At 51.4% G+C, this 15,061-nt stretch overlaps 1 protein-coding gene across 3 annotated transcripts in view; it reads right to left on the bottom strand.

Moving 5' to 3' along the window:
• The window catches only part of TRAPPC13 (trafficking protein particle complex subunit 13), a 987,073-nt gene that overhangs the window by 556,648 nt on the left and 415,364 nt on the right, over positions 1-15,061 (bottom strand). The window lies entirely within an intron of this gene.

Genomic DNA, 15,061 nt, shown 5'->3' with positions numbered 1-15,061 from the left:
TCCAGCGATGATAGGAAGTCGCCCTCCTCCAGCTGCCCCAGCACGTGCTGGAAAGTGACCATCCGGAACTTTGGGGACTTGATGTACTTGTTTAAACGACGAAGGTCCAGGATGGGTCGGCAGCCGCCGGTCTTCTTTCTTACGAGGAAGAAACGCGAGTACACTCCGGAGCCCCGGAGCCTCTTTGGGATGAGCTCGATGGCTCCTTTCTTCAGCATCGCCCTTACTTCCAGCAGCAGTTGAGGGACGTGGTTTTCCTTCCTGGCCACGGGTGGAAAGCGGGGGCACTTCCTTAGAAACTCGAGAGTGTGCCCGCGGGCCAGGGCATCCAGCACCCATCGGTCGGTGGAGGTGGACTCCCACACGCTGACTAACTTCGCCAGCCGGCCTCCCACCGGGGTGCTCAGGTGGGGGCCCGACGCAACGGCCGGTTCAGTCCGGCTTGGTAGCGGCCTTGCCGCCTTGGCCTCCTTGATGACGGCGAGATCCTCCTGACTTGTCGCGTCCTCTGTAGGCCTCATGCGACGAGGAGTGGGCCACCTGGCGGTACGTCGAAGAGCCGCCGCCAAATCCTTTGGAGGCACCTTGCTTGCCTCCGGAGTTCCGAAAGGGCGGCCGTGGTTTCTGCAAAACTCCCAAGCCCCGCGCCCTCTCTGTGTCGGCCTTGATGGCCTGCAGTGACTCGTTCACTGTCTTGCCAAACAGGTTGTTCCCGCCGAAAGGCATGTCCAAAACTCTGGTTTGTACGTCCTGGCGGAAATCGGTTGCCTTGAGCCAACCACGCCAGCGAAGGCAAACACTGTTGCCCATCTGACGGAAGCCGGTGTCAGCAATGTCCATGGTCACCGTTATGGCGTGGGCCGACACCACCTCGCCTTCCTGCAGGATCTCCAGGGCCTCAGCCCTCTTGTTGTCCGGGAGGAAGTCCAGCAGAGGAGCGGTCTTAAACCACAGCTCCCTATCGTAGCGGGCCACAATCGCGAGGGCATTGGCCGCTTTAATCGTCGTCGCTGCTGACGAGATGACCCGTCGTCCCATGGCGTCTAATTTCTTCCCTTTGCCGTCCGGTGGGGAGGTCAAAGATGAAGCCATCGCCCCGCCGCTTTATTCTTGGCCGCCGCTGAGATGACGAATCCGGGGTCGGCTGCACCCTAAGGCACATGGGGGCGGAATCCGGGACCCGGTACTTCTTCTCTTGGCAGGGGTCGTGGACAGATTCTTCAGGAGCTCCAGCCCCTCGTCCCAGATGTTGTCAAGTAACGAGACCGAGAGGACTGTCTTCCTCCTGGCCTCACGCCGTTGAGAGGAAACCTTCCTTCTTCTGTTCTACGGGGCAGACCTGGAAGAGCCTGGATGCCCTGGCGATCATGACGTGGAAGGATCCAATTTCGTCGTGCAGAGAGGACCGAGGAGGGGGTGATAGAAGGCCCATCCTCCCGTCACCACCGTCGTCATCCGTCCCAGTCTTGGCCGTCTCTGTTCCCGTGTCATCTCTTGGATCCGGGAAGGAGATTAAGGCTGTGAGGGCTGCGCCGGCTGAAAGTGGTGGGGGATGAGTTATCCTCTGCTTGCTTGGAGGGCTTCCCGACGGTCCAGGCTCTGCTGGGTCGTCCGTTGGGGGTAAGGGCAACCTTGTCCTTATCTCTGTACACAAGGCCTGGATCGCCATCAAGATTGCTCCTGAATTGTCCTGTGGGCCAGGTACCGGCTGCGACAGGCGCGACAGTTGGGGAGTGTAATCCTCCGCCTCCATGGGAACCTCGACGGCACCACTGTCGCTTTCTTTGTCCGCCTCGTTAGGATCCCTTCCGTGGGACCGGACTTCCTCGAACCTCTTGTCCAGGATCTTCACGACTTCAGCCAGCTCCTCTTCAGAGGCTGTATCCGTGTCCGTGATGGCCACCGCCCCCCCTCTCTTTTTCCACCAGGGTTTTCACGAGGGTCTTATCGATGGGTTGAAAAGAGGATTCCTTCCGCAGTGGCAGGGAAACTCTGTGCCCCGAGGTCGTCTCCACTGGGGTAGCCTCCACAGGCTTTGCCATGGCTGCCACGACTCCCTCGATAGAGGCCTTAGCTGGGTGAATCAAGGCCTTCACGACTTTGGATGCGCTTCAGGCCTTCACCTTGGGGGAGAGTCGCCGCCTCGCTCCCCCCTCAGCTGTCTGTCGGGATCGACCGGCACTTATCCTGAAGCTTGATGGCGTCGGTGAAAGTGTGCCCTTGCCTGGCAGCCAAGGAGCTTGACCGTTCGGCGTTCCCGGTGCCCGCGGACTCGCGGTGCTTTGCCGTTTGTTGGGTCGCCAGAGCGTCCTCAAAGGTCTTTGAAGACAGCTCAGAACTCTTCTCACCTGCTGCTGGGCTCTTCCCCTCCAACCAGTTGGTGTAGCGGATACGCCGATCCTTCATGGTCCGCTCCGACATGTTCTTGCAAAATGCAGTCCTTCTCCACGTGCGTTTTATATGCGTGAAGGAAGTAGAGGCATCTAGAATGCTCGTCCTCCTTGAAGACATTCTGCAATCCACATCCAGGGCAGCTCCTGAACAGCTTGGATCCGGACGTCGTGCTCCCTTTGTCCTGGGCCATGTCTACGCAGGGTAGGCCTCAAAGATCTTCTGGAATCTTCCAAGAAGCGGAACTCGACGAAAACTTCATCCTTGAGGGGCGTAGAAAATTCAGAAAACGGGTCCCCTTTGATCGGAAGTAGAAACAGTCGAGCTTGAGGCTCAATTGACTGAAAAAATGAGATTAAACTCCTTGAAAAATCGCGTAACGCAGTAAAAGCTCGAGAGCTATAGCACGAGGACTCCCAACACTTGAACGATTGAAAAAAATGAAGTTGGCTGCCAGAGGAGGGGCTTAGGTAGAGGGCAGTCATTGGCTGGGGGCAGTATGACCCAGAGACCAGTGATTGGTTATTAGGAGAAAGACAGTTCAGAAACAAAACTGAAACAGATTTTTTCTTTACCAAGGATTCCCAGCCTGACGACGGGGAATATTCATGAGCATGTGAATCCATGACAGACCCCATGCTGGAGAATGCACCTACCCATTAGCAAAGCCCCTGGGACAGACGTGCTTCCCAGTGAATTTTACAAAACGTTTAGACTAGAAGTGCTCCCACCATTACTGGCAATGCTGAACGAGGGAGGCTGCCGGAATCTCTGAGGGAAGCAGTAATTATTCTGCTTCTCAAACCTGATAAGCTAAGCACGGAATGTGGGTCATACAGACCCCTATCCTTGCTAAACCAGGATAGTAAAAATGTCATGGCCGTACTGGCGAATAGGCTAATGAGGGTAAAAGATAAATTCATACACCCGACCAAACTGGATATGTCCCAAGCAGAAGCATATCTGATAACCATAGGAGGCTCCGCCATATTATAGAACAAGCGGAGTGCGATCCAAGTGAAATATCAGTAGTTTCGCTAGATGCAGTGAAGGCTTTTGACTCCGTAAGGTGGCCTTGGATGATGGCGGCCTTGAAAGAATACGGGATCTGACCAGGGTACCTGCGGTGGGTGAAAATGGTGTATAGCTGCCCAACAGCCAGGGTTAAAACGGGAGCGATCATCTCCGACAAATGGCAACTTAGCAGAGGCACGAGACAGGGCTCCCCATGGTCCCCGATGCTATACATCCTCGCACTTGAACCATTAGCGATCTGCCTGAGACAGCAATATGGAGAAATAGGGGTCCATACTAAGGGGGGGGGGGGGGACTGCATCTGATATCATTATATGCGGATGATATGTTGCTATACCTGAGGCACCCGGAAGAGAACCTGCAATACATCCTGGAGGTGATGGAGCACTACGTGATACTGTCAGGCATAGCGGTGAACCCCAAAAAATCTTGCATGTTCCCCCTGGGAAGGTATAGGGGAGTCCCACGGGAGAATTTACCGGTTTTGCAGATAGCCTGGGAGACCAAAACATTCAATTACCTGGGGATTAATATATATCACACGATTGAAGACGAGCACAAATACAACACAGAGAGAGCGGTGGAGGGAATCGAAAACAGCATGGGATTCTGGGCAAAGCTCCCCCTGGCCATGGTGGGAAGGGCGGCCTTGCCCAAGATGGTGGTCCTACCTAGGCTATTACATTTCTTCGTTAACATCCCACACATGTTGCCCAGACGGTTTTTCATTAAACTTGAGAGTTTGTGTAGGAGGTTTTTGTGGCACAATTCCAGAAACAGTGTGGCCTTAAGGAAACTGTAGAAAACGTATGATAGAGGGGGAATAAACCTGCCAAACTGAGATATACCCCCTGGCAGGGCAGTTACAATATGTCGCAAAGTGGCTGGCAGAGGACAAGACAGCAGAATTTAGACTGCTGAAGGATGAATGTGACCTTTATTTCCTCAAAGAAATGATATGGCTGCCCAAGTCAGAGGTGCAGGGCCGACCGAGATTGCTGGAGTTGGGTTGGAAAATATGGCACAAAGCGTGCAGAGTTATGGGAAAGCAGACCCCATGCTCCCCGAAGGTGCCGCTCGCGGCGCTATGCGGGGTGGATGAGCAGCTATGGATAGGGATCCGCAAATACTGTGAGCCGGTAGGTCTGGCGACCCTGGGGGACATATGGCAAGAAGGGAAGGCATTGGACTTCCAAACGATAGTGAACGAGTCCGGAGTACACACGGGGCAATACATCACATAAAACAGAATAATTAAAAAGGTGAAAGAAAAGTGGTCTGAAATAACACTAATGGACCAACCTGACACCGCAATAGAAACGATGTACGACATCTCCGAGAGAGGGCACGAAACATCCCAGATCTATGAACTAGTGATGTCCAGAGTGTGCAAGGAGTTACTTCAACTGAGACGTGACTGAGAGGAGGAAGCGGGTGAACCTATGCAAGACGGGCAGTGGGAAAGGGCCCAGAGATATCACAAAAAGTACGCCAGACTGCAGCAGATACAGTTATATATCACCCACAGGGCATACATGACCCCCAAGAAGATTGCCAGATTCAGAAGTAAAGAAGAACAAAAATGCCCTAAGTGTGGGGAGGTGGAGGCTGGGATGATCCATATGTTTTGGGCGTGCTCGGAGGTGGGAAAATTCTGGGAGGAGGTTAGGCTACGACTTTCTGAAAAGGGAATCAAGTTGGAGGTGGAATCTATATGGGCATGCATGTTGGGGGGGATTTACCAGACCACAAAACCTAAAACACGTCTGTAAACTCAAAGACCTGGCCTACATCCTGGCCAGAAGGAGAATAGCCATGAGTTGGAAAGCAGTCCACAGAACCAGACTAGAGGTATGGTGGAACGATCTCCTAAAATGGGCAGAAGCCGAAACAGTGGTGTGGTGGGGGGCAGCCAATAGAGGGGAAGATGATGAAGTGGGACCCCTGATAGCATGGAGACAATTGGTAGCCACACTGTCGAGATCCATCGACGCCAATTCTAGTGGATGTGACACGTCCGAGGACGATGAAACAGATCTTCCCCAGAAGGTAGACACCCTGACAAATTGAGGTGGGAGCTTGAGTTAAAGGGGAGGAGGGGGGAAGACAGTGTTTAACAATGTGAAAATGTATATTAAGGAAGCTTGTAACTGAAAATGTCGGGTGTGATGGTTATGTTTTGTTTGATGTAAAAAACAATTTAAATTATTTTTAAAAAAATACATTCATAAATGCTATCGGGCGGTACGAGGAACACTGATGTGGATCTGTCTCCGGTTTCGGGATGAGTTATATGTGCCATATCCATTGATTTAGATATTTCCCATGTATCTCAGAACCAGTTGAACATCTCAACTAGGGCTTTGGCAAGTAATTCCTTAAACGTTATGTAGAACCCTGTTAGCCCGTCCTCCCCAGGGCTCTTATTTCCCTTCAGTCGAGCTATCGCTTTTAGCACTTTGTCATAGGCTACTGGCTCCTTTAATCAGTCTATTTGCTCCTGGCTGAGGCGGAGCCCTTCCCAGCCCTCCAGTTACTTCCTTTGATCCTCCTCCCCCGCTGGCTCCTTCCCGTAGAGGTCCGCATAGAACTCCCTCACCATCTTCCGCTTGGCACCCTCTGCCCGTACTTGTCTCCCCCCCCCTTGTCCTCCAATACCTCTATGAACCCTTTCTGTTCTCTGGCTCTTATCTGCCGCGCTAGAGCCGTACTAACCTTATTGCCTTGTTCCTAGAACCTCTGCCTGCTCTACAATAGAGTGCTCTCCGCCGCCCTATTGGTTATCTGTCTGAGATAACCTCTCACATGGGCTAACCTCCTGGCCACTTTGTTCGTTCCCTTCTCCTTATGCATATTCTCCAGCTCTCTTATCTCCCTCTCTAGTTTCCTCTCCGCTTCCATCCTTTCCTCTCGCTTCTCCTTTGCAGCCCTTATGAAGTGATCCTTAATGTGTAGCTTGAATCTGTCCCATCTTTCCCCCAGGTCCTCCACTCCATGAATTGGCGTATCTCGTTTTCTGTTTGTTTCCTCGCCTCATGGTCTCTAAGGATGTATTCTTCCAATCTCCATCCCCGTGTCCCTCGCCTCGTGTTCCCTTCCTACCATTCTAATGAGATCATTGCGTGGTCGGATATCGTCAAATCTCCAATCTGTGTTCTGTTTGTTGTTTGGACTACCCTTCTAGTTTCCATGATGTAGTCTATTTGGGAGTATGTCATGCGGGTGTGTGAATAGAAGGAGTAATCCTTCTCTTGCGGGTGGTAAATCCTCCACACGTCATTCACCCCCTTTTCTTGGAATCTTTTCAGCAGGTATTCGGACATAGTTCATTGCGTGGCCTCTCATCCCTACTGACCTATCCCACACCGGATCTGCTGCTAAGTTAAAGTCCCCTGAGATAATTATTTTGCCCTCTCCGAACTTACTTAGTTCCTCAAGGAATTTGTCAAGGAAGCCTTCCTGTCCCTGGTTGGGGGCATATACTGATGCTAGCGTACATCTGGCCTCTCAATACCCCTTTGATCAGCAAATACCTCCCCTCCACATCCCGTTTTACCTTGATCCCTTCCATTCGTACCGTTCTATGCAGCAGTATCAGCACCCCTGCCCTCTTAGTTGCAGCCGTTGCATGACACTGCAGTGGGTAATTCCTATTCCTAAGGCGTGTCGTATCACCCTTGGACAGATGAGTTTCCTGTAGGCAGACTACTGCAGGTTCCTCCTTGTCCATTTCCCTCAGTATCATGACCCTCTTATTAGGGCTGTTCAGTCCCCTTGCGTTACATGAAATTAGCTTATACATCCCTGCTTGTTGCTATGTTTCCATTGTTACCTCTGCACCCCTTGTTCCCTTTGGTTTAATAAGCCGCCTTCCTGCAGCTTCTTACTACTCCCCAAACTGGTTACCCCCTCCCACTTATAACTGTACCTGGATCCATTGTGCAGGTTCTCGACGTGGTCCCCACCAATGAGCAGTGGATAGTTTTGCCCGCCCCACCACCCCTCTCCCACAGCGCACCCCCCCCACAAATTGTTACTCTCACCAGGCTATATTCTAGTCCTTTTATATTGTAGTAGATCCAATACTCCTTTACACATCTTCTTGGTTTTTTTCCTGACCCATCCTTGGGGCTGTAGTCCTGCTTCTCCATACTTCTCCCCCGGGTGGCTTTTCAAATTGTCCCACTTGTCTCTCCTTGTAACATCCCTAGGGCTCTTAGTCCGTCCTCCACCTGGGACACAGTTTTTTCCTCATTTCCCATGCGAAATTGCAATCCCGTCGGGTATAGCCACCTTTATCTAATTTTTCTCTTGTTCAGTTCCTCTGCGAGTGGCTTGAATGATCGCCTCCTCGCCAGTGTGGTTTGGGACAGGTCGTCAAACAGTTGGACTTCGCAGTTCTAGACGTAGATCTTCTCCTTTCTTGCTGCTCCGACTGCGCTTTGTCCTTGTAATTGTGCATTTTCTCCAGAATGTCTCAAGGTCTCGCCCCTGGGTCCATCCTCCGTGTGCCAGCTCTGTACTCTCTTTCAACCCCATGTTTCGAGCTTGATCCACCTCCACAAGGCTTTCATACAGTTCTTGGATGCAGGCTTCCAAGTCTGGACCTTCGACTCCTTCCCCCAGGTCTTTGATTTGAACATTGTCCTGCCGGGACCTGTTCTCTAAGTCCTTGCATTTCTCTTCTAGGGCCTTTATTCTCTGCTCCGTGCCCTGTGACTGTTGAGCCCATTCCTGACCTCTAGTGTCCAGATCAATCAAGTGCTTTTCCATTTCCATCACCTTCTCCCCTAGAGAGTCTATGTCCTTCCTATTGCTTGCAACTGCCCGTCACAGTTCTTCCCTTATACTTGCTCCTTCCGCCTTGACTGTCTCCGAGTTCCCCCTTGAATTGAGCCATCGCTGCTAGCAGGTCATCCTTGGTTAGCGCCATTCCCCCTTCCGCGCCGGCCGTCGCGTTTCTGAAGGAGAGCTTCGTTTGGATGTGTCCCTTATGTTGCCCTTCTTTTTCCTGCTCTCCTAGGTTTATATTATTCTTCGGGCCCATTGGCTTTCCTTTATTCCATTCCTGTATGCTCCCTCCCTCCCTCTCCCTGCTGCTCCTCTGTAGTTTGATTCCTCTCTTTTGCCTTCTCCCAGCTTTCTTGTACCTCCCTGTATGTTCTCTCCCGTCCGGATCCTTGACTCTTTGAGGGGCTTGCTCCCCGCCAGTTCCCCTTATTCCTCCCCTGTTGCTGGGTCCTCCTTGTGCCCTCTTTGGGGTCCTTTGTTTAGGCAGTCTCTATGCTTCCCACAGGCCTGTACTGTCTCTTTAGGCCTTCTTCTGTTACTTGGAGAGATTTCTCCTCTCTCTCACCTGTGTTATTCTCACCTCCTGGGTACCCGTTCTCTTACAGATCTCGATTGGCTGGGCCCTGTTGGTGTCCGCTGTAGGCTCTAGAAACTCCTCTCTCTCAGCACCTCAGGGTTTGGACATGCTCATGCGGCTAGTTAGTTGTGTGATGCCTGTTGTGCTGGGTTGCAAGGGTTACGTCCTGGCACCTTGTCTCAAAGAGTCTCTTAGCCCCTCCGGTCCCCCCGGCGGTCCGCTTAGTTATCCGCCTCCTTCCTCCTAGCTCTGTGTGGCTGCAGTTCAGGTGTTCGGGGCATCAGTCACTTCAGCCGGCGTTCACCCTTTACGGCACAGGCTCCTCCTCACCTGCTTTCCAGTAGCTCTCCCACTCTGCACCCTCTCCGTCTCCTTGTCTCCTAATCCTCCAGTCTGCCTCAGCCTGGATGCGCTTCTCAACACATTTCTGGGTGCTTCGCCTTTGCTCCTCCGTCCCTTTCCTTCCTCCGATGGTGTTCGGGTGCCCTGTCCAGGTCGGGCTCCTCTTCTGACACCTGATCCTGCTTCCTGGGTGGGATCCGCTCCGAACCCGGCCCTCCACACCTTCTCGCCTGCTGGCTCCCTCCTCCTCAGCTGTTCGCTCCTACCGCACTACTGGGCCAGGTGATGGACAGCACGGTCACCTCAGAGTTCCGGGTCTCCCTCCTCGTCGGCTTTCTCCGCTCCCTCGCAGGCACCTCTCGGGGTTTGGTCTGCCTCCTGCTCATGACTGGCTGTCCTCCCCAGCCGGACCCTGGAGCCTTGGCACCTCCGATCGGCAGTCCGCACACTCCGCTTGCCTCCTCTAATGTCAATTAAGACCACCTATATACATGGGGTCTTCTATGAAAATCAATTGTATTGAATATTACTGGAAGTCACCTTTTTGTTTACTAACATCACTCTAAGTCAGCAATGTGTTATGTTGAGATTGATATATGCCAATAGATAGTATTATGTTTTAGTTTCTTCATTTGATTGTTGTTTTATGTTGTCACATGTGTCTTTTTAAAAGACGGACCTTAGTTTTCATTTTTATTATGCATTATAAAATAAAAGCAAGCGTATTTTTGTAAAATCCAACCTCTGCTTGCATCTTGTGGTATATGTTTCACATAAGATGTTTTTTTACAGTCACCTCAAGCTAGTCTGAATTTTCAACCTATATGTTGACATCAATAGGTAGCTTGTTTGGGACCCCTCTTTCTCTCTATTGACTCTAGGCCACACTCTATAAGCCTCTAACAAAAAAGTGGACCCATTTAGCTCGAATAGTATTACCCAGATGAGACCACCTGCCATTTTCTGCAAGTGAGAACCACGGCTCCAACGTCACTGTGTCCTGCGTTTTCGTGTCACCTATGCGTTTGTTGCGCTTCTCCCTTATTCCCAATGGTTTCTCCTCCTTTCCTGCTACTTTGTACTCCATATGGTAACGTGCTCTGTGAGAGATTCACTGCTTTCCCCGCGGGTCAGGACGGAGCTCCACAGTGCCATGTCCACTCAACCCGCCATTTTAGCTACGCCCCCCGAAAATATTTCTGATGTGGGCCCTAGATCAGGATGTTCATGTAAGTGTCCTGAAGATCTACTACACTGAGCCAATCGCCCTTCCTGAGAGAGTACCTTATATGGCTGGGCATGATCATCTTGAATTTCTCTTGGGGTAAGAAAAGATTGAAGTTGGGGAGGTCGAGGATGGTGCGCAGGCCAGCATAGTTGGGTTTGGGCACTGTAAACAGACGGTAGTAATAGTCCTCCCCTTGCTCTCTCAAGGGAACAGGTTCCACCGCTCTGAGGTCCAGAAGTTTTTGTGCCTCGGCTCTGAGGGAGGGAGACCCAATCTGCTTAAGAGGAGGGTGAGAGAGTGGAGTATGAGGGAGGGGCAAGCGGAAGCCCGCCCGGGTGAACGACAAAGCCCAGTGGTCGTCTGTGATGGTCTGCCAACCCTACAGATGAGACGATATACATCCTCCCACAGGTGTCTCGTGTGACCGATGGAAAACATCATTTGGATGGTTTGTCAGCAGCGAGACCCCCCCCTGTTGCCGAAGATGAGGCTGATGAGAGGGAAAAACAGGGCATTTTGCCTTTTGCTGCTTGCAACAAAGGTGACAGCAGAGGAACTTTCTGTCAAGCGTGTTCGATGCTCTTGGAACCCTCTGTAACCTAAGAAGGACCTTGTCTGTGTTCCCAACCTCTACGTGTAGGCCGGTTTAGCAAGGACCGACAGATATTGAGCCGTTTGCATGCTTGCCTTTGTTTTATTGAGTTCCTCATTAGTGGAGGAGTGAAACAGCTCTTTACCTTCGAAGGGAAGATCATGTACTTTGTCCTGAACCTCTTTCGAGAACTTTGTAGCATGCAACATTGACTGGCGGCAGAGGTCTAATCCCACCATAAGGCCCCGAGCAGAAGTGTCTACATGTTGGGCTGCGGCTTCCAGTAGGTCCTGAGCCAGAACGCTGGCATCGGATAGGCCTTCTTTAAAATCTTCTAGCCTGTCCTGAGGGATACATTCCTGAAATTCGGAAAGCTCCTTCCACATCTTGAGATTTGCCTCTGCAAGGATGACTTCGGTATTCACCTGGCGTAGTTGAAGATCAGAATTGGAAAAACCTTCATCAAGAAGTTTGTACTTTTTGGACAGGACCTGAAAGGCAGCTGTAGAGGATGTTGAGAACAGCTTAGGCTGGAGCGTAGCTGCTGCCACCATCGTTGATGGGGGGAGTGGAAATGCAGTCAAGGGTATGTCTTTTGATGAGTGTAGCTTGAGCAAGCGTCAATTTTTCTATTTAAGTGCTGCCCGGAGTGTGGTTTTTCTAAGACCTTGCAGGCTTCCACAAGCACATCCTTTTGCAAGGTTCATGCGCTCCTGTGTTGTAAGAGTTATGGCTCTTGAAAGCATACCTTCTTGTGGAGCCTGAGGCTCAGGTATTGGAATATCCAGCAACAGCATCATATCCACAAACCGGTCATGAAAGACTTTGACAGAGCAGGCTGGTTCTTCGCCATCTTGGCCCGCTTGGTCCTCATCAGTTGTGGCGGGAACCGAGAACAGAATCGCAGCACGTCGTACCTCAGACACCGTGGGTGTTCCTGTCTGCGCAACTGGCGTCTTAAGCACTGGTCAAAGTGGAGGCAACGGTGGCAGTGGTGGAGGGGGCCCCACCGGAAGAAATGGGGCCGGCACTACTGAAACCGGCTGAAGAGTAGTAGGAGCAGGCTGCGGCTCGAGAGGCTTAGGATACATTTCTTTGAATAGATCCTTAAAGTATGCCTTTATCAGGTCAGAGTGCATAAGGGCCTGGAATTTGCCAAAGCACACATCCTCAAAGGAAGGTCTAGGCAGAGGAGAGGGTAGAGGCCGCTCTGCAGGGGCATGCCTCCCTGCCACTCTAAAACTTGAGGAGAACCATCTCCGTTTCCGGAAGCACCTCAAGACCTTCCTCTTTTCTTCTGCATTCGCTCCCCCTCTCCCCTGCTGATCTGTTCTCTCTTGGCACCGTGCACCTTGCCACACTCTGTCCTCCAGGCCCTTGTACCTGCTCACCCTGCCACCCTCCTGCACTGCCTCCGGACCACCCCTTGCACTGGGGTCTGTATCTGTACCCATACAGCCGCCCCCTTTTTCTTCCTGCACTTAGCAGACCTACCCTGTGTCTGCTGCCTTAAACCTAGCACTTGCAAATTGCTGGCTGCATTACCACTGTTTGTTGCCTTTATTATTTATGTATTGTTATTTATCTGTTTCTCCTCTGCTTTGCACTTTCCACTTCTCCCCCTTCCATGCACTTTTCCCCTCCCCCCTCCCATGCACTTGCGCGTTCTCAAGGTCACTGGGCCTAGTAAAATCCATATTTTGTTCCCCCCTGTTCCCCTCCCTTGCCTTGTCGCGCTCTGAAAAACTTGTGTACAATAAAATATCAATATCAATGTCCCCAGGATTGCAAAGAGGCTTGTTGGCAGGATGGCCCTCCACCAACTGGATCCATATAAACTAAGGGAGCGGATGCAGGAGGGAGCCAGACTGTTTGGCAGCGGAAACTGAGCATACCAATCCATTGGAGGGCGGAAAGGATTCCTATTATCCACATTCTGTGAAAAATTGAGCTCTGCTGCAAAAATAGGCCCCTCTGCACCAGCCTTTGAGAACGTTGGTGTGAAAGAGCTAGTCAAAATGGCCACCTCAGACCGCGTGGGTTGATCCGCCATTTTGTCACAGGTTTCAGGGAGGACTGTCACCACATGGGGTTTCAGGTGATTTTTTTAATCCATTTTAGCCTTTTGACAGGAACCTCTGCAGAGCCTGTACTAGCAGATCTAGAGCGCTTTTGAGCCCCCTTGGATTCTGTGGAAGAATTAGCCCTCAGTGAGGGAACCTCGGCAGGGCCGGTACTTGAAGACTTAGGCACTTTGCCCTCCTTTGCCCCCTCAGCAGGATCGGTTCGACCGCAAGATTGTTTGTGGGAAGGCTTAGGGTCACACCCCATAGCCAGAGCCCCTGGAGAAGACCCCTTGTGCTTGCCAGTTTTAATTATAGCCCCTAATCGGGGGTCCTCAGGGATAATCCTGGTACCTTTAGTAGCTGTACAGGAAACCTCAAGACTAGGCTCGGTATGTTTAGTTCCAGACTTGAAAACCTTGGGAATAACCCCAGTCAAAACAGCCCCAGAAATGTTCGGGTTAGCCTTAGCCCCCAGATGGGGAACCTTGGATGAATAGCGGTCCCGACAGCTGTGAGAAACCTGAAAGTGTCTCCCTAGCTAATCTGTCATCCAGATAGCCAGGACACTGCCATCGCTATTGGATCCTGTTCCTGGGGGTGGACTAGTGAGGGAAGATGACCTGGATGAGGGGTCCTCTGGAGTGAGAGTGGGACTCCGTTGGGTGAGACACGGTATCCCCCTTCCTTCAACATCTTTTCCCGATCCTATTCCGAAGTACATTAAAAAAACACTGCCCCCCACCTTTCCCAACACGAACACTTTCGCACAAGCGACTAACACCAGAGGCGTTTACCTGACATGTTCCAATGCAAGGGGCAGGCAAAGTCAGGCAATTGACGAGAATCACACACACCCGACGGCCCTTTCCGTTCCCCACAGGGATAAAAGGAGGAGCAAGAGAGCACAGTACAAGCAAGGCAGACCGCACAATGAGACAGCTATCCAGACCCGGCAGTTCAAGAGGAGAAAGGCAGCAAACGGAGTGGCAGACGAGGAGAGACACAACCTTGCCCTTTTTGACAAAACCCTGCAAAACCTCTGCAGAAGGAATCGTAAAACAAGGACAATAGCCCAAGTGTTTTGCAGCAGATTACAATGGTACACGCAGTCTATCGACACTGATAAGCCGGAGCGAGGGAGAACTCTGCTACTGTGGTACTGGCCTTGACTCCAGCTACAAGTAGCGATTCATGAAAGCCGGTGAGTGGATTGGGGAACTGATAAGAAACAGGCTGTGATGAATGAAAGAACGATAGAAGTTCAAAGAACTGTAAAATTAAAATGGGAGACCAGCTGCAGAAGGGGACCGGCACCATGTAGGTGCTGCTCCGATAAACTCTGGTCGATCCACATCAGAGTAAAACTACAGATAACAGAAGGCTGTAGGAGAGCTGCCAAGACAGGTCAAAGTAGTCAAACAGGAGATCAAGCAAAATCCCCATACAGTCGAAAGCCTTTGACCTAAGTACTCTTAAAAAAAAAAGCAAGGGAAGGGGGCAAAGTCTAAAGTCCCAGGAAACAGTGTGTTGACAAACATGAACCCGACCGAGGGATGTCCACTAGAACTGTTTAAAAGACATTAAGCTTGGTGAAAGAGAGGTCTGCGCCCAGAAGAGGGGGACCCAGGGGTGAAGCAAGTACTCGAGAATTAAGCCATAGTGAACCTGGTGGAGGGTGGCTGAAAGCAAAGAGGGGTCTGAGCTCGGAAGAGAGGGACCCAGGGGTGAATCCATCAACTGAAAAATATGTGGAACAGAACTTTGTGTTTGTTGATTTTCTTGGGAAACCTTTCAGGCCCTCGGGACCAGGAAACTACAACCACCGAAGGCATTAATAACTATATAAACTATCTTAGGATCCAAGCCCGCAAGAGGGAGATCCAGGGGGTGAAAAGCTATCACCCAACACCACGAGGAACAGGGGTCAGCACCCGGAAGAGGGGGACCCATGGGTGAAGATTCCTCACCCTGGGGGGTGCTGTTGAGAAGCCGACAAAAAGGTTGCTTAGTCGCGGAGCTCCGTGCCCAGCAATCCTTCA

The sequence above is a fragment of the Ambystoma mexicanum genome, chromosome 6p (genome assembly GCF_040938575.1).
Source record: "Ambystoma mexicanum isolate Mex_15411 chromosome 6p, UKY_AmexF1_1, whole genome shotgun sequence".
Classification (NCBI taxonomy): Eukaryota; Metazoa; Chordata; class Amphibia; order Caudata; family Ambystomatidae; genus Ambystoma; species Ambystoma mexicanum.
Note: the sequence above shows the minus strand (reverse complement) of the source record. Positions and strands in the feature narration are given on the sequence as shown.